This window comes from Mya arenaria, chromosome 10 (genome assembly GCF_026914265.1).
Source record: "Mya arenaria isolate MELC-2E11 chromosome 10, ASM2691426v1".
In the NCBI taxonomy this organism is placed as follows: domain Eukaryota; kingdom Metazoa; phylum Mollusca; class Bivalvia; order Myida; family Myidae; genus Mya; species Mya arenaria.
The window spans coordinates 60,061,522-60,074,306 of record NC_069131.1 but is presented as its reverse complement, the minus strand read 5'-3'; the positions used below and the strand labels follow the sequence as shown (position 1 = coordinate 60,074,306).

The window sequence follows — 12,785 nt, the reverse complement described above, 5'->3', positions numbered from 1 at the left end:
AGACGACAATCTTCAACAAGGGATGTAATAACAATGTGGTGACCATTAAAAAGGAGTTTCATACGGGCGTTTTATCTTCGCCCGTGGGCAAGATAAGAATTTCTAGCATTGTTAAATTTTGGATCTACTTATCTTTCATGGTACGATAAATCCAAGGACCACGTACTGGTAAATACATTCCAATTGTTTTAAATAAAACTCATGTTATTGCCAGGATAAGATTGATTTTGCCCATTTTCATATATTTTGCACTTCCCCTCTCTCTCCCTTGTGTCAGCAATTCAGTAACCTTTAACCTTTACTTTCAAAAGACTATTTTAGATTTTACCTATAATATTATGTTAGGTTAAGTATATGCGCACACAGAACATTTGGACTGACATGTGATATCAGAACTGATTATCATCATCCCCAAAAGCTAAATATAAATGATGAACGCCGGAATACTTTGTTTTATTTATTTATTTATGTGTGTATGCCACTGTAACAGAACAATACAGTTTAACGCTGTTCTTTCCTGTGGTTCTCCCAGTGGACTAAATCTGTAATATAGAAGGGTGATTATTGAGCACGTACTTCTCTCGTCTAATATTAATATCATCTCAATGAGAAATTACATTTAGTGTGAAACCTATACCAGTGACTTCAATGTCTTCTATAATTGTATTTAGTGTAAACATTTACCATTGACTCTAATCAGAATTCCAGGTGATATTGAAGCCAGGGTAAGTGCCAGAGTCGTCCGTAAAGAAGGCTACGAAGGCGTGGTCTCCGGGTATGCTGAATGCAGCGGGGGTCGAGTCTCCACAAAAGGGTCCTGTAAGGGCGGGATATATTTAAGAGATTGTAAATCGTGCTCAGCCCTGTTTTAATAACCCCTTCCATCTAAGAAACTCCGTTGTAAAATATGAAGATGATAATTTAGGTGCGTTAAATTTGAGAAAATCTGCCCTGGTTCCCACCATAAAGAGGCGGCTACCGAAGTAATGTATACAACTCAGTCAGAACTGATAGTTAATGTGAAGATTAAGATTGTTTTCTTTCCACACTGCCTGACTCTTTATAACATTTTCTTTTTTGCCAAATTGCCGTGTGTAAAATATGTCAACTCAAATATTAACAGTTCATGGTAATAGATCGATAGTTCTGCTAAAAGCGTTTTATTTAAAGGTTTCAATGTCATTTAGAGCGAAACAGATTGTGTTTAGTAGGCAAGTTATATTCATGGCGGTTACCATGGTTGTATCTATCAGCATCGCCCGTGACCTTCACCCAGTCGTTATCACACGTGGTTTCAGGTTCCACGCTGAACAAGCTGTCGAATGTAAAATGGATGCTCTGAAAAAGGGGAGAAAACAGCTAACTACACTCATGTCCGTATTGTTTTCTTTCGTGAAACCATAATTGCAAAATGACATTGGATCACGCTTAGCAGTGTTTGAAATAACCCGAAAGTAAACAGTCGGAACACTTCGGCCATTATCCGACAACATTGACCTCGGAAATTATAGGGTCTTTAGAAATATTCCATTTATTGAAACCGTGTTGTATGTGTTTTCCATGGTCAAGGAACATAATAAATTGAACACATTGCAAAGAGTATGATGATGTATTACTTTTAATTTGAATTTGATTTCAAGTTTATCCAAAGCGTAATTAAGACGCATAACAAAATAATTCATTTCAGCACATTGTTTAACGTTATCGAATGGGTCTACTTAGCGTTATTATAATTGAGTTAATCGCCGGCGGTCCGCTCACATTCTCGTATAATTTACAGACTATTTATGAGGTATTTTTCCGAAGCTTGCCGGAGATGATCGAATTTTCACGATTGGAAAGCATTATGTAAACATGTCTTTTAAAAAGTAGACCGCCAGGCACGATAATGGCTTCTTTCTGTGCAAACTATTGTTTATAAGAATGAATAAATACATTTTTAAGGCATTACACAGAAAAAGGGTAAATGCCTTATACACAGAAAGGAGAAACGTTTGCTAACAAACGACCGATATTGCCGACAAGTTACGATTGTCAAAAGCATGTACCTGCTAAAGGTAGTACAACGCTTATTTGCCTTCAGTTTTTAGGCGATAGGCCGCAAGCATATAAATATTAGTCCCGCAAATCGAAATGAGGTATCGTTAGGTGTACTTTTTGACAAAAAAGTAAAAACAAAATCAATGCGCCAGGGTTACAAAATTGACTTATGGTGTTTAGAATAGTGCGAATTAAAATGTCATTGTATTTAAATACGTTCAACTTTAATTTGTATTTAAAAGCAAGTCGAAAAATCTTGAACAAATCTTGGCGACGAACCCATGGGAATAGATAGTTATAGATCATTACGCAGAAAAAGTTGTCTAATATAAACTCAGGTTTCATTTAAATAACTTTACTCTAGCAACAAATTTGCGTTATGAACACAAAAGATATTTTCGGGTTCGATTTGTATTGCCTGTGAATAAAATTGTTAAGAAAAGGTAGAATCAGGCTGGTCGAACCTACAGCTTTCAGCGCTCTCATTCAAAGTAAGCATTGATCTACCATTTTTCTTATTGTAAAGTGATCAGAAGTAAAGTAACGACTGCGAGTCATTTGTAGAAATGATATGTAGTTTACGTGTGTTCCGGGCGGCGCCTGTATTCGGTAGACACAGTTGAACGTCGTTTGGATAAGCTTTCGGGTAGTTTTGGCTGGTGATGGATCCAGACGCTCCAGTCTTGGTTTTCTCTCCACATAGCCGCAGGTCTGTGCACGAGAAAAAGGGGATACTACTGACACTCATATATTAGGTCGGATGTAGTGGTATTCTAAGCAAGTCTACAAATCGAGATAAAGGGCTTACCCTGAGCGATTCTATATAACGCGATAGAGGGCGTACCCTGTGCAATCCTATATTACGAGATAGAGGGCGTACCCTGAGCAATCATACTTCACGCGATAGAGGGCGTACCCTGAACAATCCTATATAACCCGATAGAAGGCGTGCCTTGAGCAATCATATATAACAAGATAGAGGGCTTACTCTTAGCGATCTCATATAACGCAATTGAGTGTGTACCTAGAGCGATGGGTTGTTCGGTTAGCGCAGTGGTTAGCGCACTCGCTCCCCACCTAGGCGACCAGGGTTCGATTCCCGGCTCGGGCGCATGTGAGTTTGGTTCGTGGTCATCAAGCCGGACTAGTGGGTTTTCTCCGGGTTCTTTGCTTTCCCCCAATACAAGACCACACTCTCGCGTAAAATCGGGCCAATGAGAGTGATTAATTTAATGTTGTAATAACTTGTTCCGCAATCGCTGTAAAATAAATATGTTTAAACTAAACTAAACTAGAGCGATCCCATATTACACGTTTTTCCTGAACATTATTGTATTACGCGAATACCGTGAGCGATCCTATATTACCAGATTTGCTACGAACCCGGAGCATACCTATATTACGCGAGAGAGGGCGTACCCTGAGCGATCCTATAAAACGCGATAAAGTGCGTTACCTGAGCGATCCAATATAACACGATAATGGCGTACGTTGAGCGATCCTTAATAAAGCGATAGAGTGTGTACCCTGAGCAATCCTATATAACACGATAGAAGGCGTACCCCGAACAACCCTAAATAACGTTCCTTTTCGCGATCCACTTGAACGCGATAAAGGACATACCCTGAGTGATTCTTTGTAACGCGATAGAGAGTTAAGAGGGCTTACTCTGAGCGTTCATGTGGCATGCCTCCGGAAGCTCGTCTGAGTTGTCAGTACAGTCAACGTCTCCGTCGCACAGAAAGTCACGTGACACACATTGCTTATTTTTGCAGGTGAACTCGTAAGCTTGACAACCTAAGAAATGAGATACAAGACAACATTATGAAATATTAAATAATTGGTGTTTTTTATTCGTGTACGTACAAAACATACGTAAAAATACGGTGACATTTGAGGCGCGTCTACTTTGTTTCTCATCTGTATTCGAATGCAATTACATACTTCAGACAACATAAACTTTTAAAAGGACAAGGTAAAGAATTACTTTATGAAAAGAAGTATGTGAAAAGAGTTGGTTCTTAAATATAAATATCATGTCGATACAACAATGAGTTAATTACTAATGTAAACACTGACTTTCACATTTGTGATCGTTGGGGTTGTTACGTAAAAATAATTTTACTGCGACTGCTATTCATCTTTTCAATATCATACAGAAGATGTATGCATCACGTGATTGATAATAGAAAGGTTGTACTACTACTTGTGCACAACGGCATCCGGGTATGTGTGAATTATACAAATTTTAGACGGCAGAAGTGTACGACGAAATGACTTTTGTGGGTAGTATTAGTAAACCTAAAAGTATGCATGCTTTAAGAGATTCTTTGATGCTTCATAAATTTACAAAACAGTGATTGTTGGCAAAATGAAATCGATATTTAATAACACTTTCTAAAAAACGAAATTCGGTAAATCCGTCGAATGAAACATCAATTTTGTGTGGCCTAGAAACGATTGTTTAACCTCCTCCGCTAACTCCACCTCAGTTGTATTCATCGCTGTTGTCCGAACAATCTCTTAGCCTGTTATCGCAGTGTAGAGAGGCGTCAATACATTGTCCGTTACTGCATTGGAACTGGCTAACGTGACATTGATCTGAAAGAACACAAAAAAACGTAAAGGATTTAGAGTACGTGGTCACGTCTGACCGATACCGAAATTGAACCGGCTAGCGCAACATTGATCTGATATAGAACAACATACAGGCAAGCGTTTCAATTGACCTGACAAAGAAACAAATATAAGATGTGTTGTACGTTTTAACGTTTGACTGTTATCGCATTTGAACCGACTAGCGTTGCAATTGACCTGACAAAGAAACAAATATAAGATGTGTTGTACATTGTAACGTTTGACTGTTATCGCGTTTGAACCGACTAGCGTTACAATTGACCTGACAAAGAAACAAATATAAGATGTGTTGTACATTGTAACGTTTGACTGTTATCGCGTTTGAACCGTCTAGCGTTACAATTGACCTGACAAAGAAACAAATATAAGATGTGTTGTACATTGTAACGTTTGACTGTTATCGCGTTTGAACCGGCTAGCGTTACAATTGACCTGACAAAGAAACACATACAAGATGTGTTGTACATTGTAGCGTTTGACCGTTATTGCATTTGAACTGGCCAGCGTGACATTAGTCTGACATAGAAAAAAGCATTAAAATATGACTGTGCGAGCAACTTTTAAATCCCTTTATGTTCACACAACAGACTTGTCAATGCTAATCAATACGTTTCATGAAGGTGTACTCACGAGTTTATGATGATGTGAAATTGTAGAATAAATCAAATCCTGACACGTGGTAGTTATCGTCCGTGATAAAGTTTACAGTGAGGTATTGTCCGGTAGAGGAAATCGGAGTGAAAACGCTTCCACAGAACTTGCCCAGGGAAGGAGCGCCTACACCAATACCATCGAACAGCTCTATATGGTCATAAGCGCAATTAGAGCGAAATACAAAATAACGTAAAACTGTTATGGCACTTATATTTCTATCCAATCATAATCGCAACAAGAACAACAGACAAATTAGTGTTAAATTGCGGTGAAACATGACGTAACTATAGAATATTTCTTTCCGATAACAGTTGCAACTAGGACGTAGTCGTGCATATGGATGTTTAACCCGAACGTAAGAAAATCAATACCAGACACCCAATTAATTAATGTAGTTAATGTTTATATAGCGTTAACGACTGACATTCACACACCTAATAAACGGTACTGGAGCTTATGCTTTGACCTTTTATCATAAAAAAACAAACAAAAATAATGTATGTTCTTTTGAGTTCCGAGTGAATTTTATTTCAACCGAATTTAATGGCCAATTGACAGCAGCTCTAAAGCCAACGACCCAAAAAGTTTCGTTGATGGAAAAGTATCGGTCAAGGATGGTGGAGAAAAAATATATCATCTTAACGTACATACTATACATATCATGTTCATAGTTATATCCTTTGTACACCATCTCTGAACGACGTTGCCATCGGATGCTATGAATAATAAAAGTCAATGATACTCCAGGTCGAAGGTAACTGGAACGAGCTCTACCTTCAACCCAGCTGGCGCCTCGATGACCCATGTGCAATGCATATTTGCGTAATAGTTGGCTCCGGAGACGTACGAATCATGGCTTTTCATGTGGCCGTTGTTTTCAGTAAAGAACGTCTGCGACCCACAGTTTGAATCGGAGCGTTTAACTGAAAAGGCATATCAATGCAAAACAAGAAAGACAATTGATGCAAAGCATTAAATGGCGCCATGAGTTAGTTTGTAAAATTAAACAAAAAGTTGTATATGAATGTTTAAAATATAAATATAATATGTGTGTGTGTGTGTGTGTGTGGGGGGGGGTAATATTATTTATCAGTTTCAATTAAACACCACGTGACGGCTCTCGATCAGTCAATGTGTACAATAAGGTTTGTAACGATAAGCCCAAAAACGGATCGCGATGTATATTGCGATACGCTGGATACGTATAATGATATAATGTAATATGGTTTTTTTAATATTCTCTTATCGGCTTCAATTGAAAACACCATGCGATAACGTCCAGTCAATGCGTATAAAGCGATACGTTTATTTTATTTCATGCAATATTCGTGTAATTGCATATTTGCAAGTTGTGTTTACACATGGCTCATCAATTAGGACTATTCATTACATGCAGCCATTTACAGTAAAATCGTATGTTTATAGGTCCGTGAAAGAAAAATATTCTCGTTTTTCAAGAAATTGCATCATTGAACTTGAATTTTCGATAAATTAAACGAATGTTATTTATTAATCACATGTCCAGCCAGAAAAAGGCGTTACATATAGGTCGCCCCCTCCAGGAGATCAAATTTAAGCAGCTAAAGCCTAAAACTCTCATTGAAAACAAGATAAATACATAATGTACTTATAATAGAATTCCGCGAATTGGAGATGTCTCCTGTCGGGAGCGCAGATCTATGTCAAACCCATGCAATATTTCTTGGTGTCCCAAGTCTTAGATCAAACTCCACACAGCGGTTATTGCCTTTTGTCGTACAGTTAGCACTGTCACAAGGTATATCACCAGATGATGATCACGATCAATTAACGTCATTTTAAATGTTGTTTTCTTTTATTTCAAAGATTGTGTTCGATAATTTACCTTTGAAAAAAACTTTATTCAAAGAAACTTTACAACATGTAAATAGCTGCAATTAAGCTATTTTCCAATCTCATTAACTCTAATCCACAATACTCTCGCTTCACGACGTTTCGATATGGGCGCAACGTTATTAAATGAGGAGAACGTCACGACATTATTTAAATGAGATTGAGGTTGCAGAGCACTTATCTGCTCGTCAAGGGAGATCACTGTGTAAGAAATTGGTATAAGACTGAATTCTATCACTGTATGTACTCACGTGTGGGAAGCAAACTTCCATGCGTCACGAACACGAGGCTGGTAAGAAGAAGCAGTTTCATGGCTGTAGAAAACAAACGGGAGAAATTCAAGCCGATGTACATATGCATGAATTTATTGTTTCATTTTTTGTTCTTGTTACTGTGTCCGTACTTGTATGAAATACACATACTTATTTATCTTCTAAATGAAGAATGTAATCACAACTGCATCCACGATCCGAGTAATAGAAATTTACACTGTGAACGCGGCGCTTGATTTGTAAAATATTTTAAACACGAGGGTTTGCCGAATAAGCTACATGTTTTTTGAGAAGCTTATCGCTCAAAAAAGAGAGTGCGTAAATGGAAATATGGTTGTGATTTATCCGCACGCTGTTTAATCTTTGCACGGTATATAACTGGCTACTGTTCTGATATGAGAATTAATAAATGAACAAAACGAAGAAAATGCTATCCAATATGGTACCAAAATATCACCTACCTCTGACTTAGGGAGCTACGTGTACACAGACCGTGCTGCGTTGCTGTTAATGGCAAGACGGAGATGGCACTATATGTATCAACAGTGCGATAAGAAACGCTAGCAATAAATGAATTAAACTAAACGTTTTTAACAATTATGTATATAAATCCTTTTAAATACAAGCTGGCACCTGAATGTAGTGGTCGATTCTCTTAAAGTTTTAATTGCAAATAACCCACAGACAGTAAATAGTATATTTTCTAGTATTTAGAAAAACACAATTTAGATATCCTTGTTACACTTCGTGCTAAAAAGTGCACGCCGTGTATCATATCGTGGCGCAATGGTTTGCAGAGATTTTGGAGAGATAAATACTAGAATGAAAAGGGATATGACGTCAATTCACGATAAGACTTATCCTTCATAAAAGCATATGCACATACATGGTTTACATGAACTACATCTACAAGATATACTCTCTTATGAATTAGGCATTTTCTGTTTGGCATTTTATCGTATATACATATAAATCATTGTTGACATATATATATATATATATATATATATATATATATATATATATATATATATATATATATATATATATATATATATATATATATATATATATATATATATATATATGTGTGTCAACAATGATTTAAAGTAAGAACACACAATACTGATATAAACAAAGAAGAATGATGCCTCATCACATTTTTTTTTAAATAACACTAGTTTCGAGCGCTTTTATTTTATGTTATCGAATTGAACACCCTATTAAAATCTTGAAAGATATCTTTGTTACTTCAGGGAAAAAATAAACAGCATCATAGATAAGTATTCATTCTTTAAGTGTCACCTGATCGTTTCATTTTTCGAATCAATTTTAGAACAAATCGGCGATATTACATATATTTGATGTGGTCAATCAACATTCATCTGAAAGAACAAATCATCAAATGTACAGTACAATTCCTACATAGAGGAAAATTGATTAGTTTAATATTTACAGTATCTTGTACATGCCATATACATTAACGATCTGTGATTGTATAAGTACGAATTAAATGTATACAAAAACGGCTTGAAAAAAAATCGGACCAAAAAAGCTTTTTTTACTTTTTCTTTATTTTACCTCAAATAATATATTTGTATTAAACAGGCTCTTTCGCTTTTCGTCGTTAATGATATTTTTGGCTAGCAAGTTATGATCTCAAAATATAAACAAGAAATTATAATATATGTAAACAAATCAGTAACAATAAGATGCCGTAGAATGAGAAAAGATAAATGAAATTACAAAACTATGTTTCAGTCACTATACATAAGTACATGTATAGATGCATAGTTAACATACAGTATTACTCGATGTAATAGTTAAACTTATCCTTCAAATCTGATACATTTGTTTGTTGTATATAATTCGTGAAAGCTTTTGTTATATATGTTTCATTGTATTATGTTCTGATTATAATGTGTCGTGCGTCTTCATACCGGAGGAAATAAAGAATCTCGCCTTTTCTCTCTCTATCTCTGTCTCTCTTTCTCTCTCTCTCTCTCTCTCTCTCTCTCTCTCTCTCTCTCTCTCTCTCTTTCTCTCTCTCTCTCTCTCTTTCTGTCACTCTCTGTCTGTCTCTCTCTCTCTCTCTCTCTCTCTCTCTCTCTCTCTCTCACACACACACACACACTATCTCTCTCTCTCTCTCTCTCTCTCTCTCTCTCTCTCTCTCTCTTAGCTTTAGAGTGGTAGACATACCTAACAGTGTATTCTTTTGACATAGATACCAATACATATTTTCATTATTCAACATTGGCTCTGCGGTTTATATAAGTTTAACTTGTTTCTGTAGTTTTTCACATAAATATTTATAACTTGTTGGGATGTTTTACATTAACATAAATGGTACCTAACATTTTAACTCGTTATCAGAAATAATATTATACAAATTGTACGAATCATTTTACAACAAATTTAACAGTTATTTCTTAAACGCGTAATAATAAATCATATAAAAAATGTAAATGGTTTATACCCGGACATAGGAAGGTTATTTAACAAACCAATATATCTGTTTTTGCAATTGCTGTATTCAGCAACTTTATGGTTTATATATATTTTGATGAGAACAACAACATCGTGGAATAAATTTCAATCTTATATTTGTATAAAGGCCGCATTCAGTCAAAGAATGAAATTCGTCTTTTAAGACATTACAATATGGGCAAATTCTTTGTTCCAAAAATGTATTATTCCACATACAAACTATAGTTAACCGATGCGATGAAAATCTGAACTGGCTATAAGCGATTCTGAATTTATATTAACTAACTTAAGAAAGGGTTTGAATTCAAAACTAGAATTTGTTAAATAAAATAACGCTCTTGTAAAGTCTGACACCCTGCTGTTTAAATTTGGATCTTAAACGTCTCGTATTTTGTGTTTCAAAAATGACATAAAACTTGAAATATCACAAACTCCTTGTGCAAACCACACGTGATTAACGCCATATTACACAATATTGTTTTCGTACAGCCCAATCTGTATGATTTGGAAATTGTACTGGTAACGGTTCGATGTACATGTTGTTATTTTATATAATAGTTAAAGAAATTTCTTAGTAAATTCCTTAGATGATATTCCCTTTGATACTCCAATGCACTGAAGACTCGTGAGGTATCTTACATATTGGAATATCATATTGGAATGGAATTGCCTTGAAGATATATATTACCTTGTGGTTATATGTCATCCGTTGACAGATTTGTCTGAATACGTCTGATCTAGCGTTCAAGATATTTTCAGGTCACCATCTCTTTCTTATGCTTTGTATATGTTATGAACGTTTGCTATTTATATCGGAAAAAAGATCATTGGGCTAATGTTTCTCGAAAGCATATACCTGACATAAACTAAAGATTCTTGCATCTTGTATCTTGTAGTTAACATTTTTTACACTGCGAAGCCTAAGCCCTGATCGACGCTGATGACATAAATATCTCGTCTAATGCTTAAATCGTCATTGTAAACATTTCAACGTCAATTTTGGAGAAATATCGGAGACAAACATGTTTAGATAACACCAGTTGGCATAAGTTAAGGCTAAACATATCCAAAAGGTGCGTTGTGGAGGGGCCAAAAAGAACTACATCGAAACCCATCACTTTTAAGTTTCTCTAACGCCGAATTCTTGACCACACCTGTTACCAGTCGTTCTTTTAATTCCGTTTGAGCTTATTCGGATATGAAGAGTATAGACGCTTATTGAAAAACAATGACCGAAAGTTTCTTCTCATGATGAACGGTATAAGATCAGATAAAATGGCCTCAAATAAAACGAGAGAGACCTAGAGAAACAAGCCCAGTAGTTAGACAAATGACGATCACACAATTTGTTAACATAAAGACAAACAGAAAACACATGTACAATCTAGAAAAAAGGATTAGATAGATAATCCATATTCAATAAAATCTTCATACATCCTGCTACGATCGTTACGTGTAACATTTGTAAATACGCCATTAATCTGAATACTTAACACGTCACAGGAAGTTCGACTCGTTATACCCATGCTATGTTGACGTCACATGTGTAGAAGTAGGCAAAGATAAGTCTTAGTTTTATGTATTTTGAGGAAGATAACATAAAAGTAAACCTTTGGAGTCTTTACCTCTCAAGAAACGTTCAATATAAATATATAATATATATATATATCTGCAAACCAATGATACAAGATTGCTTACAAAATATCAGATCACAGATTTGCATTATTGCAAATTTTGTCTTTATTGCGCAATAGCTACAACATATATGAATATCAAATATATTTCAACACGATAAATAAGACAGCTTGATAACAAGGATCAAAGTTCAAAACTCAACTGACAACCAACAAAGCTTACATTGTTGGCATAAACTGTTTGTGATGGCGCTCCACCTCAACCTCATACATTTATTACAAGACAAACCTTTTGATTGAATGTGCTTCTGCGTTAATTTCTTTCATTACGTATTTATAAAACAGAAGAGTATTTGTTTACCTAGTTTATTGTTTATGGTGATGATTGTATTGTTTATAACTTAAAACATATTTTTTTATCCAAATCTGCAGATTAAGGAAGATTCTTCTTGGATTTGGGGTTGAACTTTGACAATCTAGATTATACTGTGCTACCGAGTAATCTACGCATTACTTAATACATGATACACACAGTGAGTGAATCACTCTTATACACTTTATATTGATTCATTTAATTCAATGTACAGTTAATATTGTTTCAGATGATGTAAGTAAAATTAAAAGTGGTTAATCTAAAGAAAGGTACATCAGAACCACAGGAGTCTTCCAGAAAAAGGATGATCGCAAAGTTTAATCAACCCAGTTTCTTTGTAACTATCCAATTTAACTAAACATAGAACTTTATAAAATAAAAGTATATCAAATAATTAAAATTTAAACATCCTGGTTGTAAACGCGTCATTTAAATGTCACTTTTTTGGATTTAGATGTACTAAACAAAAGCCTCAAATAAGCTACAAAATGAACAGGGAATTTCAATTACATTATTTATGACTAAAAAGCGTTGCACATCATAAGGATTGTTCGAACTAACATACTAATGGCTGGAACCTTTGTACAAACATTGATGTATGCTAAAATATTGTTTTTGAGGTCCATGATTTTGAATACGGTTATTTCAAAAAAGGCTTAAAGTTTAGACTATCCCTTAGTTAAAGTAAGATTCCATGTGGGCGAGAATTTTTGCAGCCACTTGTTTTTAACTGCAACGGCATGAGTTCGCCCCCGTCTAAAACAAGTTGGTTATAATTCAAATGGAATTTATTCTACAATTCCAGATATCCAA

At 35.4% G+C, this 12,785-nt stretch overlaps 1 long non-coding RNA gene across 1 annotated transcript; it reads right to left on the bottom strand.

Annotated features, from left to right (window-relative positions):
• Positions 1-466: 466 nt before the first annotated feature.
• On the bottom strand, positions 467-1,341 carry LOC128205363 (uncharacterized). The gene is made up of 3 exons (XR_008256223.1): positions 1,236-1,341; positions 685-817; positions 467-542 (listed from the first exon to the last, which is right to left on the bottom strand). It is a non-coding gene; the product is annotated as an uncharacterized LOC128205363 (long non-coding RNA).
• Between the last annotated feature and the right edge of the window lie 11,444 nt (positions 1,342-12,785).